The 22,424-nt window shown below is 39.6% G+C and overlaps 1 protein-coding gene and 1 long non-coding RNA gene across 4 annotated transcripts in view; one reads left to right on the top strand and one right to left on the bottom strand.

Annotated features, from left to right (window-relative positions):
* LOC310724284 (uncharacterized protein) overlaps positions 1 to 22,424 on the bottom strand; it is a 699,798-nt gene that overhangs the window by 411,011 nt on the left and 266,363 nt on the right. The window lies entirely within an intron of this gene.
* The window catches only part of LOC310725561, a 174,882-nt gene that overhangs the window by 47,491 nt on the left and 104,967 nt on the right, over positions 1 to 22,424 (top strand). Inside the window, exon 2 of the long non-coding RNA XR_014533424.1 lies at positions 7,528 to 7,685. This is a non-coding gene — a long non-coding RNA (uncharacterized lncRNA). The remainder of the gene's footprint in view (positions 1 to 7,527; positions 7,686 to 22,424) is intronic.

Genomic DNA, 22,424 nt, shown 5'->3' with positions numbered 1-22,424 from the left:
GGTGCAATTGGATGCTTCTGCAGAGGTCAGGTACGGATGCCCTTCCCATAGGTGGATCTCGAACACGAGATGATGAAAGAGAACACTTTAGGTCAGCCTTTTGTGTGTGCGTGTTCGTGTGTGTGTGCGTGGACTGTATCATCCTGTGTGTATAAATACATGTCTGCCAACTGCAATAAACTGAAGAGGAACATTTTGCCACATTCTGTGTGCTGTGTATTTCTTCTTCCCTGAATTCAGAAAGGCACTACGGAGCATCACGGAGTATGGAAAATCTCTCCATGAATTAAGTTTCGTTTGGGCATGATAAAAATCTAACAGTTTTGGTGTCAGAAGCGAGATACTTTCCGACAATATCCAGAGGGAGATCACGCATGAGTGAGAATTTAATGTATTCCCTTGTTTGCGGGGATTGTCCCGTTTGCCAGCAAATAGGGCTGCATGTGTGTTGTGTCTTGGTTATGCATTAATTGTTTAATTAATGATAATTTCCTTTGGTGGGATGATTTTGTCGCGACATGGTTTTCCTCACCTTAGATGTAAGATGCAAGATTAGAAGACGTTTTTTACGGTCTGTCTAATATAGGCGATATTGTATGAAGTATCCAAAAGAATCCACGATAATTTTTATATGAAAAAAGGAACTAAAGAAAAACTGACATTTTGAAAAGACTTAAAAATTTTTCAAAAGACTTCAATCTTGTTTTGGCTTTAAAGTCTATTTTTTTCTCCTAACTTACAACATTTGTGATCCAATTGGAGAGACTGGATTACCTTTTTGTTTGAAGACTGTGATCTCCCTGGTGCCTGCGCAGCTGTATTGTGTGTATTGTCTGTGTATTAAGTGTTGTGTGTCTGTTCTTTGTTAGGTGTAAAGAAGATGGGTCATAACATTTCTCGCTTACTGCCGGAAGAAAATCCCAAAGATTTTGTGTATAGGAATTGTGCTGGTTTTTGGACTAATCCTTATTTAGACCATTTGGCATTCTTCTTCTTCTTTCGGCTGCTCCCATTAGGGGTCGCCACAGCGGATCATCCGTCTCCATACCACCCTGTCCTCTATATCTGCCTCTTTTACACCAACTACCTGCATGTCTTCCCTCACCACATCCATGAACCTCCTCCTTGGCCTTCCTCTTTTCCTCCTACCTGGTGGCTCCATCTTCAGCATTTTTCTACCAATATAATTCATGTCCCTCCTCTGCACATGTCCAAACCATCTCAATCTCGCCTCCCTCACCTTGTCACCAAAACATCCTACATGTGCTGTCCCTCTAATAAACTCATTTCTAATCTTGTCCATCCTCGTCACTCCCAACGAAAACCTCAACATCTTCAGCTCTCTCACCACAAATCACAATATCATCTGCAAACATCATAGTCCAGGGAGACTCCTGTCTGACCTCGTCCATCAACCTGTCCATCACCACTGCAAACAGGAAAGGGCTCAGGGCCGATCCTTGATGCAGTCCAACCTTCACCCTGAACCAGTCTGTCGTACCTACTGCACACTTTACTGCCGTCACACTGTCCTCATACATGTCCTGCACCACCCTCACATACTTCTCTGACACACCTGACTTCCTCATACAATACCACAACTCCTCTCTCGGCACCCTGTCGTACGCTTTCTCTAAATCCACAAATACACAATGCAGCTCCTTCTGTCCTTCTCTATACTTCTCCATCAACATCCTCAAAGCAAATAAGGCATCTGTGGTGCTCTTCCTCGGCATGAAACCATACTGTTGCTCACAGATGGTCACCTCTTCTCTCAGCATGGCTTCCACTACTCTTTCCCATAACTTCATGGTGTGACTGATCAACTTAATTCCCCTGTAGTTACTGCAGGTCTGCACATCTCCCTTATGCTTAAAGATCGGTACCAGCACACTCCTTCTCCATTCCTCAGGCATCCTCTCCCCTTCCAGAATCCTGTTAAACAATCTGGTTAAAAACTCCACTGCCATCTCTCCTAAACATCTAAACACTTCTACCGGTATGTCATCTGGTCCAACCGACTTTCCATTCTTCATCCTCTTAATCGCTGCTCTCACTTCCTCCTTACTAATCCTATCTACATCCTGCTTCACCAACTCCACATCCTCCAACCTTCTCTCTCTCTGATTTTCCTCATTCATCAGCTGCTCAAAATACTCCCTCCATCTTCTCAACACACTCTCCTCACTAGTCAACACATTTCCCTCTCCATCCTTTATTGCTCTAACTTGCAGTACATCCTTCCCAGCTCGGTCCCTCTGCCTGGCCAATCGGTATAATTCCTTTTCTCCTTCCTTAGTGTCCAACCTCTTATACAGCTCCTCATATGCCTTTTCCTTGGCTTTCGCCACATCCCTTTTAACCTGCTGCCGCATCTCCTTGTACTCCTGCCTACTCTTCTCATCACTCTGTCGATCCCACTTCTGTTTTGCCAATCTCTTTCCCCTAATGCTCTCCTGCACTTCCTTATTCCACCACCACGTCTCCTTGTCTTGCTTTCTATTTCCAGATGTCACACCAAGTACTTTTCTAGCTGCCTCCCTCATCACTCCTGCAGTAGTTGCCCAATCATCTGGCACCTCTTCACCACCACCAAGCCCCTGTCTGACCTCTTCCCTGAACCTCACACTACACTCTTCCTCCTTCAGTTTCCACCATCTTATTCTTCTTTCAAACCTTACTTTCCTCCTCTTCTTCTTCGCCTCCAAAACCATCCTACAGACCACCATCCGATGCTGTCTAGCTACACTGTCCCCTGCCAACACCTTACAATCTCCTTCAGGTTGCATCTCCTACACAGAAGATAATTCACCTGTGTGCACCTTCCTCCACTCTTATACGTCACCCTATGATCCTCCTTCTTCTTAAAATACGTGTTCACCACTGCCATTTCCATCCTTTTAGCAAAATCTACCACCAGCTGCCCTTCCACATTCCTTTCCTTAAAACCATACCTACCCATCACCTCCTCATCACCTCTGTTCCCTTCACCTACATGCCCATTAAAGTCTGCCCCAATCACCAATCGTTCTTTCCTAGGTACACCATCTACCACTTCATCTAATTCACACCAGAATCTTTCTTTCTCCTCCATCTCACAGCCAACTTGTGGAGCATAGGCACTGATGACATTTATCATCATCCCTTCAACTTCCACCTTCACGATCATCACCCTATCAGAAACTCTCTTCACCTCCACTACACTCTTACTGTATGCTTCTTTCAGAATCACCCCTACACCATTTCTCTTCCCATCCACACCATGATAAAACAGTTTAAACCCACCTCCAATGTTCCTGGCCTTACTCCCTTTCCACTTGGTCTCCTGAACACACAACACATCTACCTTTCTCCTCTCCATCATATCAGCTATCTCTCTCCCTTTACCCGTCATAGTACCAACATTTAAAGTACCAACCCGAACCTCTACTCTCCTACACTGCTCCTTTTCCTGCCGTCTCTGTAGACGCCTTCCTCCTCTCCTTCTCCTCCTTCGGCCAACAGTAGCCCAATTTCCACCGGTACCCTGTCGGCTAACAATACCTGTGGCGGTCGTTGTTAACCCGGGCCTCGACCGATCCGGTATGAAATTCTCATTTGTGATCCGCATATTTGATTTGGTACATGTTTTACGCTGGATGCCCTTCCTAACGCAACCCTCCCCATTTACCCGGGCTTGGGACCGGCACTAAGAGTACACTGGCTTGTGCCCCCCTAATGGCTGGGTAAGACCATTTGGCATTATGGAGTGAAATTGTGTCACATCTGAATACTTTTTTTCTAGAGATTTAGATGCTGCTAGAGGTTTCTGCTATGCTTCAGGTTAAGTTAACTCTTTATACTTTGCACTGCAACAGGAAGTGGTGCATTCCAGCCTCAGCACAAAACTCAAGGAGGAGGTCCTAGGAAAAGGGGGAAGTACATCTATTAGGGAATTGATAGAGTTCCAATTTCATGTCCTGTAACTCACCTTTTGCCTATGATGACACCGACTGGTACAAATTTTTATCATAGCTTTACAATAATTCCAAACTCGCCTTTAAACCTTTTAGGAAGAGATATGATGCATAAAATGGGAATGGAAATTCTGTTTTTTTAAACCAATGTCTCACTGTCTTTTCCTTCTGTCCTCATGCTCTTAACTGAGCCACAGCCACATCCGGAAGATTTATTTCAGGGTAGTACAGAAGTCGTGCCTGATGAACCAAATTTAGGTGAAGTAACCCTAAATTATGGGCCCCTTTTACAAAGACGAGGCAGGTTTAATCCAGGTAAAACCGTATCATACACTCATGAAAACACACCATCCGATTTTTGTTAAACAATATCCATTGTCGAAAGTAAAGAATGTTGGCATTGCTCGTTATTGACAATTTATTGTCACAAGGTGTTTTGATCGAGACACATTCACCGTATAACACACCGATTAATCCTGTCTTGAAGGCAGATAAAAAATGCTGGAGGCTAACATAAGATTTACGTGAGATTAATAAATTAGTTATTCCGTTAGCTCATTTGGTGCCCGATGTAGCTACCATTGTTAACTCTATACCAGCGACTCACAGATTTTTTACTGTGATTGATCTTTGTTCTGCTTTTTTCAGTGTCCCTTTGGCCTCAAAAACGCAGGCGCTTTTCGCTTTTACCTATAGTAGACGTCAATTCACCTGGACACGTCTTCCTTAAGGCTTTGTTGACTCGCCAGCCGTATTCTCCGCTGTAGTGCACTGAACTTTGGCTGATATACACCTTCCGGAAACAACCTGCATTCTTCAATACGCAGATGACATCCTTGTCACAGGACCGAGTACAGCTTGTGACTAGGTTTTCAAGACCTCTGACTGTGAAACAGATGCAGAGCTTCTTGGGACTGATGAACTACTGCCGAGCATGGATCCCTGACTGCGCACAGCATGATAAAGTTTTGCGTAGTGCTATTGATCACAGAGCTCCTCCATCACATCTCATTCTGCGGACTCATGAAATGACTGACAGTTTCGCTGCCCTCAAGAAGGCTATACAGTCTGCTCCAGCTCTAGGTCTTCCGAATTATGCTAAGCCTTTTCACCTTTATGAGCACGAATGTGGTGGTACGGCTGCGGGGATCCTAGCCCAGGAACACAGTGACAGATATTGCCCTGTTGCGTATCTTTCCGGATCTTTAGACAACATAGCACAAGGGTTGCCTTCGTGCTTGCGTGCAGTGGCTGCTGCGTCTCTGATGGTCCGGGATGCTGAGAAAACAGTGCTGTCACATCCTTTGATACTGTACACCTCAAATCAGGTAACAGCTATTTTACACAACATCTGACAGCACAGCGTAGATCTGGTTATGAAACTACACTCTTGGTAACGGAAATCGTAACTATTAAGCCTTCTTTTCAGCCGCATTCAGCTGTAGTAGCGCTGTGTAATCTGCTAGACGATATTGACTTAGATGGTTTTGATGATGCACATGATTGCCTTAGACAAATTGAACGTGAGACCTCTTATAGGCCCGATCTTTTAGATACGGCCCTGGTAGAGGGGGATTGCTTATATGTTGATGTTCATGTTCAGAACCTTCTAGTGTGTATTTATGTGGATATGCGGTTGTAAGATTACCTGATGTAATAGTTGAAGCTAAATCATTACCATACACATCAGGATAAGCTGCAGAGTTGGTCGCACTTACAAGATCATGTCAGTTGTCTGAAGGTAAAGTAGTGACTTTATACACTGATTCTAAGTATGCTTATGGTGTTGTGCATGATTTTGCTGAAACATGGAAGCAAAGAGACTTTAAAACAGCTGATGGAAAGCCCAGAGCACATTTTAATCTCATAGGCGACTTATTAAAAGCTGTTCAACTCCCTGCCAAAGTGGCCATAGATTTTACACATATGCCACCTGTAGGAAATTTGACATACCTGTTGGTTAAAGTTGACAGATTCAGTAAGTAGCCAGAAGCATTTGCATGTGCGAAAGAGAATGTTAAAACTGTTATCAAAATATTAACAAAAGAGATCATCTCTAGGTTTGGTATTCCTAGTGTGATACCACCTCGTGAAGATTATGGACCTATGGATAATCATGGAGAAGTAGATGCCGAGTGTTTAAAGGCCCTGGCATGGAGAAGCTGATGCTGGATCTATGATGATCACAAATTGTTCTGTATTGTTGAAAGATTTATGACCAAACTCTTGATGTCACCCATATGAGGATGGGTTCCCCTTTGAGTCTGGTTCCTCTCAAGGTTTCTTCCTCATATCATCTTGCTTGCTCATCAGGGACAAACGCACACCATTCACCTTCACTGTTGTTTTCTGTAAAGCTGCTTTGAGACAATGTCTGTTGTGAAAAGCGCTATACAAATAAACTTGACTTGACTTGACTTGACTTGATTGAAAGTGATAACGGCACACCTTTTGCTTCGAAGGTAACACAACTTTTGGCTAAAGGTTTAGCAATTGATTGTTATTTTAATATTCCCTATCACCCACAGTCAGCTGGAGTGGTAGAAAGAACAAACAGAACCATTAAGGAACGTATTACTAAACCCTGCATTGAAACAGGCCAAAATTGGACTGTTGTTCTCCCGGTAGTACTCACAGAAATGAAAATAACCCTATCTTTACCAAAACTAACCCTATCTCTAACAAAACTAATCTTTGGAAAGTTTTATGTTCTAACCTTTCATGACCCCATGAGTCAGGAGACGCACTGGCATTTCTTTCTTAGGTAACCTGGAAGTGATGGTGGACGACTACGTTTCTGCCCTGGTTGAGAAATTTAATTCTATCAGTGCTGATGTTTTACTAACTCTTCCTCTGCCCACAGATAAGCACACACACCCTTTTGTGCCTAATCAACAGGTCCTGATAAGAAGTCTGAAGCCCATCAAGGTCGGTGAACCGAAGTATCTGGGTCCAGTGACTGTTCTAGCTGTAACCAGAACTGGAGTTCTGACTGATTATCAGCCACAGTAGATAAGCGCAAGCAGGATCAAAACAGCACCCACTTATTCTGTGCACTAATTGGTCTGTTGGCCTAAGAAGCCTACCTAAGTGAGTTTTTAGGGCTGAAACAGTTGAGAGCCCACGGAAAGATCTTTTCTTTTTAGTAGAAAGGGGGCCACCTCCGGGGTGAAGATCAAACTCACTTGACTGTTTAGTTTAGCTTACCCTGATACCCGCTCTAGGTCTAAATTCTATAACTATATGTGCATAGATGTAACTAGACTCTGAATTTTTTTATTCTCTTTGAATACATTATTCAGAGAAGAAACTGTTATGTATACCTTATATTACTGATTATAGATATACTGAACAAGCACTGAGAAACAATGGTCTCATTATGTCTTGGAGAACGTGAAACAACTGCTGAACAAAGTTTTTGGAAAAGATTAAGAATTTGTTTACGAGTGTTGTTGTTTTTCTTTATCTTTTAATTTGCAGTTTATGTCACAGGTTCTGTTCCCAGGATGAACATCCTATGTTTTTGGTGTGTGATGCTAAATCATAAATGATTTAAAGTGGCCATTGTTAGTGTTAAAACTGTTTTCACACTATCTCACACACATTCCTTTGTCCGTTCAGTGTCTATAGAATATTTAGATGTTAGTCTGTAAGGTAAACAGAGAGTCTTATCTGGACTCACACATCTCCAGCTGGTATGTCCTCTTGTCTAAACAGGAAACACTTTAGGTTTAGGTCACTTCAGCCTTTTGTGTGTGCGTGTTCGTGTGTGTGTGCGTGGACTGTATCATCCTGTGTGTATAAATACGTGTCTGCCACCTGCAATAAACTGAAGAGGAACATTTTGCCACATTCTGTGTGCTGTGTATTTGTTCTTCCCTGAATTCAGAAAGGCACTACGAAGCATCACAGGTTGTATGGAAAATCTCTCCATGAATTAAGTTTCGTTTGGGCATGATAAAAATCTAACAAGCCTTTAAAGGTATTTGTGAAGAGTAATGTAGTAATGGTGTTACATATTTCGACAATGTTGGGATTTATGGAGTTTATTGAAGCTAAATATGTTTCATGCTAGCTAGAGCGTGCTTCCCGGAAGTTGTGAGTGCACATGTGACTAACGCGTGACCAGCGAGGATCATTCATGAAATCGGTGAAACTAAAGATCAGGTTCGTGAACATAAACTTGTAAATTTACCGCTAGAGTGTTTCTTCTGAAATGAATCGCGGTTGGTTGCGTGTTTAGTCTGCGAGCTACTGCTCGGTGTTCCGGCTTTTAAGCACGCGCGCACTGTGACTTCACATAGACGTCAAAATGTGTTATTGTGTCACGTGCGCGGGTGCATTACAACGCCACTGTGTTGTACAATAGATATAGAGTGTGTGGTTTGTCTACAGTTAAATACTTTACCTTGTGGTATCTAACTAAATAAACACTATTACACGAGGACTAATGGCAATTGATCCCATCTGACATTTTCAATTCTCAATTCTATCATTATTTGCTTTGAGAATGTTGATGGAGGAATATAGAGAAGGTCAAGAGAGGAGTCGTGGTATTGTATCAGGAAGTCTGGTGTGTCTGAGAAGTATGTGAGGGCGGTGCAGCACGTGTGTGATGGCAGAGAAGTGTGCAGTAGGAACGACAGAATAGTTCAAGGTGGAGGTGGAACTGCATTAAGGATCGTCCCTAAACCCTTTCCCGTTTTGGACAGGTTGACGGACGAGTTCAGACAGTTGTCTCTCCGTGGACTATGATGTTTGCCGACAGTATTGTGATCCGTGGTGAGAGTAGGGAGCAGGTTGAGAAGAGTCTGGAGACGTGGAGGTGCCTTCTGGAGAGAAGGAGAATGAAAGTCAGTAGACGTGTGTGGATGAGAGGGAGAGCAGTGGAGTGGTGAAGGTGTACGAGTTTAAATACCACAGTTTTGAAACCATCTCAGAAATCGTTTAAGGCGGTCATGACACGATCAATTGTCCTTTTAAAGATTGCGAACTGACAACCAGTGTCCTTTTAACTTTCAGTAGCCATGAATCTGAAGGTTTAATCTTTTTCTGTCTTTCAGGCTTCTGATTTGCTGCTTAAAGAAAATCTAGAGATCTCAAAAGGTCTACCTTTATGAGGGAAAAGTCTGGAAACTTCCTGAAGTCTTGCCTGTTAAGTATGTTATCAGTGTGTTATATTCATATTTTCTCATACCTGAGGTACAGATCCTGTAAAGAGAAAACTGTTCCAGCACAAATGAGGTGTTACACTATATCGGCAAAAGTATTGGGACACCCCCTGAACAGGTTTGATTACTTTTATATTTATTATAGTAACAAAACACAAAAATGTTTAATGATTTAATATTTCATTATTTCGAAAAATTTTCTTTGATTTCGAATCATTGGACATGGAGAGGTTCAACATTGGGTTCCTCTCATATTTCTCTGATGCTCTGCACATTTCTTCTCTTTCTCACACCGATTTAAAGAATCCTGGAGCTCCATGCTGGTTTTGTTTCAAAGTGACCTCCAGCTGAGCAATTGCGATTTTCTGATTTCGTATTTTTTTGTATGTTTGTCACACGTTAATATTTCTGATCATCAACCAATATTAGTAAACGATAACACGAGTGAACATGCCGTTTTTAAATGGAGGTTTTTATTATTAAGGGAAAACTAAATCCAAAACTACATGGCCTTGTGTGAAAAAGTGTTTGGCCCCTAAACCTTATAACTGGATGGGCCGCCCTTAGCAGCAACAACTGCATTCAGGCGTTTGTGATAACTTGCGATGAGTCTGTTACAGCGCTGTGGAGGGATTTTGCTCCACTCATCTATGCAGAATTGTTGTAATTCAGCCACATTGGAGGGATTTCGAGCATGAACCGCCTTCTTAAGGTCATGTCACAGCATCTCAATAGGATTCAGGTCAGGACTTTGACTAGGCCACTCCAAAGTCTTCTTTTTTCGTTTTTCCTCAGCCATTCAGAGGTGGACTTGCTGGTGTGTTTTGGATCATTGTCCTGCTGCAGAACCCAAGTTCACTTCAACTTGAGGTCACAAACAGATTTTTTGGTAAACAGCAGAATTTATGATTACATTTATCACAGCAAGTCTTCCAGGACCTAAAGCAGCAAAACAGCCCCAGACCATCAAACTACCACCACCATATTTCACTGTTAGTATTATGTTACTGTTACACCAGGTGTAATGCGACACACACCTTCCAAAAAGTTCAACTTTTGTCTCGTCAGTCAACACAGTATTTTCCCAAAAGTCTTGCGGATCATCAAGATATTTTCTGGCAAAACTGAGACGATCCTTTATGTTCTTTTTGCTCAGCAGCTGTTTTCGTCTTGGAACTCTGCCGTGTAGACAATTTTTGCCAGGTCTCCTTTCTCCTTTTTCTGATTGTGAACAGGTGTGGCAGTAATCAGGCCTTTGTGTGGTGAGAGAAATTGAACTCAGGTGTGATAAAGTTAGCACAGTTTTAACAGGGGGGCAAGCACTTTTTCACACAGGGCCATGTAGTTTTGGATTTTGTTTCCCCTCAATAATAAAAACCTTCATTTAAAATCTGCATGTCGTGTTCACTTGTGTTATATTTTACTAATATTTAAATTAGTTTGATGATCTGAAACATTAAAGTGTGACAAACATGCAAATAAATATACACAGTGGTGTGAAAAAGTGTTTGCCCCCTTCGTGATTTTATACTACTACAAAAGAATGTACTTGATATAAAATGCTATTTTTTTCTTTCCTTGTCTTACAACAGCCATTTAGTTGAATCTTCAGAGGAGAAGTGGGTTCCACACACCAGCCATCAACCAGAAAAGAGGTTCAAGCAATCTCCAAACTCAGCACCTGTTTAAGCTCTACCAGTAAGAGTAAGAGACAGAAAATCCCAGTCTTCACCGCACTGTAAAAAATCCAACTTGCAAATTGTTAACTCAGTTTGAAATTATAAGTTAGGTGAACAAATGTTTGAGCACAGTGTTGAGTTTACTCATAAAAAAGATTTAACTGAATGTTTACTACTATTTTGTCCAATAAAAAAAACAATTAAGTTGGGAAAAGCGTTTCACTTTCTGTCACTGCGCATGCGCAGTCTGTTTCCGTAGCATTTTGCACAGGGTTTCCCCTCATCAACTGCATTTTAGAAGGGGCTGGATGTTCTCTGGTTCAGGCAAACTTTCTTGTAGTTTTATTATCGAAAATAACCTAAATATATTACACAAATGCTTAACGTATAATGTAACAATTTTAATTTTAAGGAATGTAGTGATATTTTGCAATGAGCTCAGACAGCTAACGTGCTTCATTTGAAGGTCATGTTCAGTTCACTTTGTAAAATTTGAATGAAATGTTTCAAAATACACGATTTTTGTGTAAGTTGTAGTTATTACAATAAACTGTATTTAAATCGGTTGTGTTGTGGATGGAGTTAATAGAATCTTTAGTATTTAAGTCAAAGAATACAGTCATACGTCTAATGCTAATTACAAATGCTAAATTGAGAATGAATCTTTCTTTTTGGATAAATCTGTGCTTGATTTGCGTTAGAGGACGGCTTAAAGACCAGACAGAATCCTCTGTCAGCTGGTCAGTTCCATTTCACCGTCTGCGTTTTGCTTTCTGTGAATCAGTTTTGGCTAACGTTAATGCTAAACACGTGATTATTGAGTTATAGTTATAGCATTTTCTTAGCCTTGTTAACCCTGTGGTTATTTCTGATCTTAGATGTACAACATAACGTGTTTTACATAACATCCGGTCTAAAACACAGAAAATATATCATCATGTTGAATTATCAGCAAATGTCTAGTATTTTAGGAGCTTAGTGTTTTTTTAGCATAGCTCTTCTTAGCACCATTTAACTAGTTGGCATTATTGTTTTGCTTTGTGATTCATCAAATATTTTTTTTTTTTTTTGGATGTAATATTTATGTTCTGTTTTAAACAATTATTGTAAATTTAGTTGGAATGTAACTCATGTCAGACTGTGTTTGTTTTTCTTTTCATAGGTCTATCGAGGGCGATCCCGGCAGCTTGTATACTGACTGCATCTGCACTTTTAAAACTTTAGGTGCGTTAAAAAAACACATTTGACAAAATCACACAAACACACTGCTGCAGTTACTGACCACTTTAAATTTTCATGTGCGTTATGTGATTTCAAAGATGTTTGTCAGCCATCCCAGTTTTTAAACCATCTCAGAAATCGTTTGAGGAGGCATGACACAGTCAGTTGTACTTTTAAATATTGTGAGCTGACAACCAATGTCCTTTCAACTTATAATAGCCACATATCTCAGAAGCATGAATCTGAAGGTTTTAACTTTTTTTGTGTCTTTCAGGCTTCTGATGTGCTGCTCAAAGAAAAGCTACAGCTCTCAAAGGTCTACCTTTTTTTAAAAATTACTATTTTATGTGAATTAGACTAGATCTATTGTTGTGAAAACATGAAAAATGATGTTTTACCAATAGGTTTTTCGTTGCTTTAACTAAAGATTTGAAATGCTCATTAATGGATGCAGAAAAACTAGTTCATGCTTTTGTTACTTCTAGATTAGACTACTGTAACACTTTACTTTAACCGTGTATTTTCAAGATGTGGCCTTAACCTCAGTGTGGTTCATTCACTATTTATGCTGAGAACCTGCATGGAGGTGGTACTAAATTTATTAATTGTACCATTAACATGTTAGAACTCAACTTGCTCTGACCTCAAATCAGGCTCTAAACTGTAGCAGTTCCTCCTCCTATGTTTATTTTTTAAGCTGCATTTTTTTGATATAAATAAATGAAACAGAAGTTAAATGAAGCTGATTAAAATTAATGTAATAAATAATGTAGAAATAACGAGTACAGATTTAATAACATTTAAACAATTTATTTTGTCAAAAGGTTTTTATAAAATCTAGTCTTTATGTTGAGAAACTGCATGAAGTTAGTACTAAATGTATTAAAAGTATCATCTACATGCAAGAACTCAATCAAACACGTTAGAATCCAATGAAAACTTGATTAAACCTCAAATCAGACTCTGAACTGTACAAATGCTATTTGTTCTGTTATTGAACTAGAAACAGTGAATGTTGAGATGTTTGGGAACTGATTATTGTCTGTATATATGCAGGTCAGGGGTTTTTTCATGCTGGAACACTGTTCATTACAATGAGACGATGATGTAAGATGACGAGCCAAACCACGGAGACGAAGCTGACTGAGGTGAACCCCTCAAACTAACCCAGGAACAGAGAAGGAACTTTCTGACCAGCTGCTGGTTTTGCACAAACAGAACAAAAGATTATTTTTCTTGAGTGAGACTGCTGAAAGAAATATTTTTAAGGAGACAATGTTTTATGTTACAGATTTTGTTTGAACTGTGGAATCGAGTCATTTTCCAGTGAATCTTTCGATTCAGACTCGATTGAACCAAAACCAGAGAACCGTCTTTTTTGAGTTATTGTTACACTGTTGCTAACATTATTATCAGATTTATTATTATTATTATTATTATTATCATTATTATTATTACTAACACATTATTAGATATTACGTTAATTATAATGAAGTTTTATAGGAAAAATTATAACTAAATGAACAATTCCCTATGTTATGTTATAATTATCTCATTCATACAACTGAGCAGTTGAGGGCCCATGATAGCATCTCCAACAGCCATTTCAATTCAATTCAATTCATTTTTATTTGTATAGCGCTTTTAACAATGAACATTGTCTCAAAGCAGCTTAACACAGATAATGCGGTGATTAAAAATGAATATGTTCTTTATGGGTAAGTTTGTCCCTGATGAGCAAGCCGGTGGCGACTGGCGACTGTGGCAAGGATAAACTCCCCGAGATGGCATAAGGAAGAAACCTTGAGAGGAACCAGACTCAAGAGGGAACCCATCCTCATCTGGGTTACACCCTATGTCCATTTATGGCAGGTATACAATGTTGCGGGTTGCAGTGATGATGATCAAAAGCGAAGTGTATTTCTGAGTCAGTGTAGGAGACTGTTGACATCAACTACAGTCCAATCCATCCTCAAAGCTCCCGTTCTTACTCCGGGATTTCATGGAACCACCCAAGGCGTTGATGACAAACCTTCCCCAGCTGCACAGAGTGGCCTCCAGTCAAAGAGAACACTATCCAGAGGCAGGCCTGGATGAAGTGAATCCACTTAGTTGAATCTTTTGAGGAGAAGTGGGTTCCACACACCAGCCATCAACCAGAAAAGAGGTTCAAGCAGTCTCCAAACTCAGCACCTGTTTCAGCTCTACCAGTAAGAGTGAGAGACAGAAAATCCCAGTCTTCACTGGTTGTATCCCCCAACACACCTGAAGAGAGGTGGAAAAAGGATTTTACACCCCAGCCAGTCTGTAGACCATCTGTCATAGCACTTGTTGATGAGATGTCGGGAACGAGCTACAAACTGTTAGTTGACGACTTCTACACAAGTCCAGCACTGTTAAGAGGTCTTCTAAAAAAGAACATCTGAGCATGTGGGAAATTTCAGTAAACAATTGGTTTCATTCAGAATGATGTTTTATTTTTTAATAAGTAGTAAAAATGTGTGTTTTTTTTTAAATAAAACTCATCTGAAGCATATAGATAAAAATGCATCAGTTGGTTAAAAGAAAACATTTAAAAGTTAAACATTTCTTCCAGCTCATAAATCCTATAAAACATGCAGCATTAAACATGAACTTCCAGCAGATGAACATCTTATAATACTGTCTGGAAGTGAGAAATGTACAGGTTGTTTTTACTCCATACACAAGAAACACAATCATACTCCAAATCAATTAATCAATAAAGTCAATAAAAAATCCCAAACTGCTGTGTCTTGTCCTCACTATTAATGACGTCATTAGAGCTCCACTACTTCTGATTACCTGCTGTGACAGTGAGCTCTAATACACATCACACTGCCACCTACTGGTCATTTATGATTCTGCAACATTCATAAAGTCACTCCGGTCAATTTCCGGTTCTCAACTCAGACCGTTTACTGTCAAATACCGCGTACTAACTGCTTTCTCTATAAAGCTCCATGTAATAAGTGTAGTTTAAACACTAATCAATCAAATACAATTATCAACAGAATGTGAATAAAAGACAGTTTGGACTTTAAAAACCTCTATGTATTATGTAACAGAGATATCTACTGAAGTTAGCATGCTAAGCTAGCCCCGGTCCGTTCTCAGAGAGCATGGAGTCCCGCTGACCATCACTCGCTTTAAACACAGTTTACAGCCGTTTTTATCTTTTTTATGACTGTAATATCGCTCTTCTCTCAGGAACAACAGAAAAGCTGTGAAGACGCCATGATATTTTATCCGAGCTTTCCCTCTGTAATGTGCGCATGTGCACATTAAGTGTGGTGGGTGTGTGTGTGTGTGTGTGAGAGAGAGAGAGAGAGAGAGAGAGAGAGAGAGAGAGAGAGAGAGAGAGAGACAGGGGTGATGTCACAGAAAGAGGGCGGAGCATCTCTCTGTGACATCACAGAAGGGCAACCTGTATGTAAGTCAGAATGCGTCTCTGTTTATCATTTCCGATGTTTGTGCATTTGAGTAAAGACACGTAAACATGGAACTCTTCAGAAGGTTTAGAGAAATTTTTTAAACCAGAAGAAAGAAGAAATCTGAGCAGATTGCTGAAATGAAGGAGAAGCTGGAACACATGGAGAAAGTAGAGAAAGACTTCTCTTCTAATGATAGAGAAGATAACAGAAGAGAAAGAAGAGAAAGCCATTCTGCGTCAGACGGTGCAAAAGCTGGAAGCTTTGGCTTCTGAGCGAAAGCAGCAGGAACAGGACATAACTGAGAAAAGCCAGAGCTGGGCGAGAAAACAAAAACAACTGGAGGAACGTGTTGCTCAGCTTGAGGTCACTTTGGATCAGACCACCAAGAAGCTCCAGTCTTCCCTGGAAATCCATGAGGAACTGGAGAAAACTGTAGACTGTGAGAGAGAGAGCTGGGCGAGAGAACAAAAGAAAGTGGAGGAACATGTTGCTCAGCTTGAGGTCACTTTGAAACAGACGACCAAGGAGCTCCAGTCTTCCCTAAAAATCCACGTGAAACTGGAGCAAACTGTAAAATGTGAGAGAGAGAGCTGGACGAGAAAGAAAGTGGAGGAACATGTTGCTCAGCTTGAGGTAAATTTGGAACAGACCTCCATGGAGCTCCAGGATACTCAGAATCCCTGTGAGAAAGTAAAAAATAGTGCAGAGCAGGAGAGTTATCATTTGATCAGAGAGAAAGAGCGACTGGAGGAACATGTTGCTCAGTTTGAGCCCACGTTGGATTTTGAAAAAAAACAAGAGGACGAAAGAGAGAAAACTAAACTTGACATAGAGGAGAGGAACAACTTGAGTCAGTTCATGTCACACAGAATTATTAGTTTTTTTTTTTTATCTTAATTCAGTATCATTACAAAATAGGTTTTAATTTGTAGAGATTTTATTTGGCCAAACATATCGGACAAAAGAAATCAGCAACATATATTGGTCATCCTGTATCAGTCGACCTCTAGGTGTGAGTTTAAATGATATGCTCAGTTGTATGTATAAGATAATTGTATTCTATCTGCCTCTCTCAGAGAGTCAGATACTGTCTGGACGGTGAGACGCCACTAAGCGTTAATATTATAATAATTACACTGATCTATTAGAGACGCTTATCAGAAAAGTCCGAATCAAATCCACTCACAAGTGCAGCAGATTCATGTGATGTGAAATAATGTCCTAATGGCAGCAGCATTATACAGTCATATATATATATATATATATATATATATATATATATATATATATTTCTATAAAAGAGGTCTGATAAGGATTTCAGTCATTATGAAGAACATCTTCAGAGGGTTTTTTCTCTCGTCCTGGTATCATAAGTGTAGATAAACATAGGTTGTGTTTAATTGACAGCCCTGATGAAGTCTGATGACCTGAAGAGGGTGGAACTGAGACTTCAGGCAGCAGACGGACTTTTGAGGAGGAACATCAGCACCACACGAGAGGTTAGAGGTCACCCAACCTGTAATTAATCCTGGAGGAATTAAGTGTGATTAGAGAGATAGCGATCTAAATGTATTAATGCAGCTGTGTGTGTGTGTGTGTGTGTGTGTGTGTGTGTATCAGGTGAGTGTACAGTTCAGTGAAGTGCTGATACACATTCAGTACAGACTTTTGTCTTCAGAAGTCACACTCCTCACTGTCTCACACACAAAAAAAAAAAAAAAAAAAAAAATATATATATATATATATATATATATATATATATATATATATATATATATATATATATATATATATATATATATATATATATACACACATACACATATATATACACATACACATATATATACACATACAGTGTTGGGCAGTAACGCGTTACTTTTAAAAATAAAGTAACTTTGTTACCGTTACCGTATGGTAACTTTTATAAAAATGAATGAATTTGGGCTGAAGTGTAGACTACAGTAATGGCGAGTCGAGGCGAGAGCAAGACGAGTTTCTCAAAGTGGAAATATGCTCATTATTTCACTTTAGTTGAGTATAAAGACAAAAACTTTTTAGTGTAATGTAAGCTGTGTCTTTCTGGTTCAAAGGTTGTATCTATTGCGATAGCAACACCTCCAGAAACTCCATGCCTGAGGAGCTAGAAGCTAGAAGCTAACCCGGTGTTCTGTTCTACATTGTTGATAGTTTTCATACTTTAGCTGTGAAAGGAACATGTTTAAGAGCTCAACACAACAGCTTTTATGATGCAGAAGCCACTTTAGTTTTTGATTGTGAATATATTATTCAGCTTGTTTTGTTATTTATTTCAGAAATCCTTGTGATATATTCAGTTTGTGCAGGTCTGACTTTAATAAAATAGTGTTTAAACATGACTTTGTGTTTAAGTCAGTTTTGTGTTTTTTATAGACCATAACACATAAAAGGGCATTAATGGGAACATTAAAGAAGGTTCTTTAAAAAAGTAACTAAAAAGTTAGTTTTAACAGTAACGCATTACTTTTTGGTGTAAATAATCAACAAAGTAACAAAGGTCCTTTTTAAATGAATTAACTAGTAACTGTAACTAGTCACTATTTTTTAGTAACCAGCACAACACTGGGCACGAGTTTGTCCATTTTTTATTCTCCAGGCGTTCAACTGTAGTCCACGGCACGTATATTTTCTGGAATTATGCATTAACATAAAGAACAGATCATTAGAAAGAACTTTGTGTATGATATTGTGTATTAATGTATTTTTTCGCATGGTAGTTGTACATTGCATCACTTTTCAAGCTACTATCTCTTATTATATGTTACGTTAACGACATAAACAACAACAGATTCATGTATCTCAAAAACAAAATTCTCATACGTGCATTACATTTACATTAATGTGTTTTTTCGTGAGCTCATCAGTGCAGTATTTTGCATCAATTTCATGCTGTCGTCGATTATGATGTACAATATTAAAAAACAACAGCAGAGGATTCATAGATCTTTAAATAAAATGTTGTGCATGCATTACGTTACTGTGTTTGTTTGTTTGTGTTTGTCACACAAGGCTTTAGAGGACGACGAGTGCACATCTGGTCTGCAGCGGTAGAGGAGGATGAGTGGACGTCTCGTCTGCGGCGGTAGAGGATGACGAGTGGACATCTCGTCTGCGCCGATTTGGCAGCACTGGGGTTTGGCTCTGAAGCTGGAAACACACCTGCTCCCCGTCAGAAGAAATGGTTCGATCTGTTTCATATCGTATGTGCTGACAAAAATAAAAAAAACACAGTTACCATAACCTAAAGGTCTTTATTTGTACAGAGTGAGAAAATTCCAGTGCAGGTCCACGGCCAGTCGAAACTTTCCGGTGGACCACAGAAACGTCTTTGTGGATTCCACCCTCCTAAAGTGTTCATTTCAGACTTTCAGGTGATCATCTCTTTCATGTCACGTCACTGTGGACCTGCACAACTATATTTGTGCCCAAACTCATGTGCTTTAAATGTCCTCTGCTGTGGGATGCAGAAATAATTGTTGCAATATTTATTTTTATTTACAAAATCTCAATAAAGTGATGTTTATCTAACAAATCCACTGGAAGAAAGACAGACAGGCAAAAGTTCACCAAGCAGAGCTTCTTTATTTTCTTTCGTTTTCACCCTGGCGTTTTCCTTTCCAGTGCTCCCACCAGGGTTCACCCACACACTCACGGTTCGGGACGCCCTTCCTTCTTGACGTTCGCCGGTGGTCCCTCCCTCACGCTTTCTCACTTTAGCGCCCGCCAGAGTTTCCTCACTCACCGGCACAACTTTTCTTCGCGTCCACCCGAGTTCACTTTCCGGTAGTGACCTTCCTTCAGAGACCTTCCGCTCGTCTCTCTCTGTTGGAGGTTCTCGTGTTTCTCCTCTTTTTTGGCGTCACCAGACTGAAACAGAGCACTGATTAGTCTTATCAGCTGCAGGTGTTTTTTTACCGCTCGTGCCGTCCGGCTCCGCCTCCACTCGCGCACCGCTGCTACAGTTTACATCCCTAATCATATAGAACAATGTCTGCTTTATCTATTCCCATTTCTCATCCAGTTATCAAATAGTGGAAGCACTGAGATCATTGTAAAAGACTTTGGTTTTTGCTCAAGTGTGTTAAAGTGTGTTATATTTATAGATCTTCATATCACTTTACTTCTGCCCTCAGACTCTCACTAGTGTACAGAGATGATTGTGGATTAAACATATTAATGTGTGAATGTTAAATTTTCAATGTTTCTTCTTATTTAGATCTGTAAAAAATACCAAGACTAAAAGGTAAATAAATCCTGTGTTCCACACTCTTTATTGTCCTTTTACCAGGTCGTAAGTGTTCCACCTGCTGCAAGTGTTTCACCTGCTTTACTTCATTCCTACTGCTGTAGCGCCCCCTACCTCCACCCCCACCATTATACAGCCTGCACTTTTATGTAATTTAAAAAGACCTTTATATGTCATTATCATCATTATTATGTTTAAGTTCATAATATACAATATGTGCCTTTACAGCCTGGTAGTCAAAGTCCATCTCCTTCAGCCAGTGATTCATCTGCATCCAGTTCTTCATCTGCATCCGGTCCTTCATCTGCATCCAGTTCTTTATCCGCTTCCAGTTCTTCATCTGCATCCGGTCTTTTTTTTTATCATTGTATTTGATTATATCTATTGTTAAATAACCTTTATTAATATATAAATAGTTTTGTAATATTTGTATTTTTGTGTGTTTGCATCTATTATAATTTATCATTTGACATTTTTGTAGCATTTTCAGTAGTTAAAAATAAAATGTTTTATCGTTCATAGAACAGTGACTCATGAATTATTCTGTGAACCTGCTGAACCCATTATTATTATTATTATTATTATTATTATTATTATTAATATAATTATGTAGAATGTAAATAAACAAATACAAAACATGTTCCATATAATAAACTTTTGTTAAAAATGTTAAAGGTTAAATAAGTACATTAAGAAAATAAATATACATCCATTTTATGCCCCTTTATTGGGAAAAATTTATCATACAGATATTAATTAACATTATTTAATTATTATTCATTGACAAGTGATGTATTTTCATTCACATCATCAGTGGTTTTGTGCAGTATTGGGGGATTTATATACATCGATCTGCCAAAAACCATAACAAATGTCCATCATCTATCCATTTCCTTTCTCTTTTTCCTCTATTCCCTTCTTTTCCCCTCTTCCCACCCCTTAACAGACTATTGATCCCCAGCTTCACACAGCTCACATCCTCAACTCAGTCTCACACTGCCCTCTAGCGGCACTATCAGGACGTGCTTTATGCTCCATTCTGTACTAATGTGACATCTGTTTGTGTTTTAATGCAGTGATTCTCAATCTTTTTCTGCCATTTACCACTTCAGAGGGGTGGATTTTTAAACCCACCTGTCATCCGTCACCTCAAAAAAGGATAATGAAATTCTTCAAGTTGAAAAATTATTTATTGAACTATCCAATTCTAAATGAACATCAACTAGCATTAAAAACAAAAAAGAGAAAATATAGGTGTAGTTGTGTTATCACTTGGACTTTCTGTCACTTTGCAGTCCGTGCAAAATAGAGCAAATTCATTTCATAAATTGTTGAGATAAATTGACGATGGAGGTTAATTATCTTTAGCCGTTTTAGGCATATTTATTAAACTGCTGCCGACACATCAGTCTCACGGTCAGAGCAGCTCACACACAAACATATACAGATATACAGACAAGAACCGTAACTCACAGGGGACAAACATTAACGCAAACGTGTTTCGCAATAATTAACACTTTAGTGCCCCCTCGTGGCTCACTCATATGCACAACACAGAAGAACTATACAGCATTACATTACATACAACTGAGGACATTATAAACATATTTTAACATAAATCTTTTCAAAACGGGGTTGTAGACTTGATACTGTCACTCTCAAGTCATGTTCAATATTGAGCTGAGATCTGTATTTAGTTTTCAGTGTAGCAACATCTGAAAAGTCTCAGAGATAAGATGTGGCAAAAGGAACAGGATAAAACAGTTATATTTTCTTTAAGGCTGAATTTTTGGTTTAATCTCCTACCAGCGTGATGCATATAGAATCATCATAAAAATTCTAGTATCTCCTTGACAACCGCCAAACAAACAGCAGCAAGAAGCAGCAGCGATTAGCAGCAACTAAGAAAATTTACAACTTCTATTAAACATTTCTTCATACAGGTACCTGGTAAGTCGTCTAAATAATTATGGTAGAATATTGTACATTATTTATGTCATGCGGAAAACGGAGGCGGAAGCCAAAGTAACAGCAAATAAAGTTTTATTTAAACAAAAGGGCGAAGTCAAAACAAAAATACTTGCTGTGAAAGGATTATTCTGCTGGCCCACAATAGTCCAGAGTCTGAGGAATAATCCGAATGAGGGAATCCGGCAAAAAGGAACGTTAGATCCACGGTGCGAAAGAGGCGCGTCCATCGCGAGAGCGAGAGTCCCGGTCAAACGGCACGTTCGACCGGGACTCTCGCTCTCGCGTGGACGCGCCTTATAAGGCAATGCGCACACAGGAACACACACAAACATGCAATAAAGGACCCGGAGTGTGGGTGAATGTGGGGTTTATATCGGCGGTGTGATGAGTGAGTGAATATGCCTCAGGTGTTCTCAATGAAGCCCGATGCGAGGAGCTCCATGTGGGCGGGGCACATGAGAGAAGGAGCAGGGCGTTCCCGGAAGCACCAAAGGGGGCGTGGCAGGGGGATTCCTGACAATTTAGTAGAAGACTCGAAAAGTAAAAAGTAATTATTTTGCGACATTAGCATGAGTAACTAGCCGGCTAGCTAAGATTTTTATATTAATCCATCAAATTGACCTAATATTTAGTATAAAATCTATTAGATACAATGAAGTAGCTTAATTTAACCTATTTAGCCCATATTT

The sequence above is a fragment of the Silurus aristotelis genome, assembly GCF_946808225.1.
Source record: "Silurus aristotelis genome assembly, chromosome: 1".
NCBI lineage: Eukaryota > Metazoa > Chordata > Actinopteri > Siluriformes > Siluridae > Silurus > Silurus aristotelis.
Note: the sequence above shows the minus strand (reverse complement) of the source record. Positions and strands in the feature narration are given on the sequence as shown.